Source organism: Lytechinus pictus, chromosome 5 (assembly GCF_037042905.1).
Source record: "Lytechinus pictus isolate F3 Inbred chromosome 5, Lp3.0, whole genome shotgun sequence".
NCBI classification, from domain to species: domain Eukaryota; kingdom Metazoa; phylum Echinodermata; class Echinoidea; order Temnopleuroida; family Toxopneustidae; genus Lytechinus; species Lytechinus pictus.
This window is the reverse complement of record NC_087249.1, coordinates 35,165,099-35,166,900: the sequence shown is the minus strand read 5'-3', so window position 1 is coordinate 35,166,900 and position 1,802 is coordinate 35,165,099.

Below are 1,802 nucleotides of genomic sequence, written 5' to 3'. Positions count from 1 at the left end.
AAAGATGCAAATTGAATTTTTAGATGAATTGGAAAATTGTATTTCAAAGCTTTATAGTTCCGGAGATACAATAATTTTAGGAGGAGATTTTAATATGATAATGAATGGGGATTTGGATTATATGGGGCCTCGAAAGTCTATAAAAAACAAATTTAACGAAAAGTTCGAAGACCTCCTGGACAGATTATTTTTAGTAGATATATGGAGAAAAAAGAATCCAGAAAAAAAACAATTCACATTTAGACAAAAGTGGCCGGTCGTTCAGAGTCGGTTGGATTATTGGTTCGTTTCCTCTACATTACAGGATTCCGTTAACTGTTGTGATATTTTGACATCAATTACACCAGATCACTCAGGTGTACTGCTTCAATTACGTAACTTTGTAAATGCTCCAGACTTTGGAAATTCTTATTGGAAATTCAATAACAGTTTGTGCGTAGATCAAGAATTTGTTAGGATGTTTAAAGATAAAGTAGTTGCATTAAAAGCAGAATGGATTCCAAAATCAAAGGACAAATTACTGTTATGGGATTTTTTGAAAATGAAAATGAGACAGTTTATTAATACATATACAAAAGAAAAGGCAAAGGTCAGAAAAAATGAAATTAAAAAAATAGAGAAAGAAATAGAAGAATTAGAAAATAAACTTTTGTCTCAGCCATTGAGAAATATAATTGATGACATTGATGAGAAAAAATCTAATTTGAACAAGTTATATGATTATAGTCGACAGGGTTTAAAAATTCGGTCAAGGGCAGTTTGGTTTGAGGAAGGAGAACAAAAAACACAATATTTTGAACAGTTATTGAAGTCTAATAAACGGAAAAGTGTGATAAAAGAATTATATGATGACGATGATCACATCATTAAGGATAGAAAGGAAATATTGAAGAAGATTGGAACGTATTATGAAAACTTATACTCATTGAGTGAAGCTATTGTTAATGAAAATTCTTTGTTCCTTAAGGATATTCCTCAATTAAGTAAAGAAAGTTGTAATATATGTGAAGGTAGAATAAGTATTCATGAATGTTTAAATGTTTTAAAAGAAATGAAATATAATAAATCCCCTGGTAACGATGGTTTTATGGTAGAGTTTTATTATACTTTTTGGAATTTATTAGGGGGACTTTTGGTAGATGTTTTAAATGAAACATATGAAAGGGGAAAACTGACAACCTCACAAAAGCAAGGTGTGATAACGTTATTGGAAAAAAAAGATAAAGATCCATTATATGTCCAAAATTTTAGACCAATTACACTTTTAAATGTGGATTATAAAATATTGTCAAAGGTTTTAGCAAAAAGATTAAAAGGTATACTCAATGAGATAATTCACAATGATCAAGTTGGCTATGTAAAAGATAGAAACATTGGGGATGGTGTAAGATTAATAGATGATATGTTATATCAATCTAATTTCAAAAATATTGGATATTTAATCACTGTTGATTTTGAAAAGGCCTTTGATTCTGTTTCACATGATTTTCTTTTTAAGATCCTTAAACTATTTGGATTTGGGCACTCATTCTGTTCGTGGGTCCGTGTTTTATACTCGGATATTACTAGTAGTGTTATGAATGGGGGGTTTTCTTCCGGTTATTTTAATATAAAGCGAGGGGTAAGACAGGGGGATCCCCTCTCCCCATATTTGTTTCTGCTCTGTATTGAAATACTTGCTCTGGCGATAAGGAAAGACAGACAGGTTGAAGGAATTCAATTTCAGAACCGTGAAATAAAGCAAATTTTGTATGCTGATGATATATCATTGTTTGTTAAAAATACACACTCTTTAGATCGTC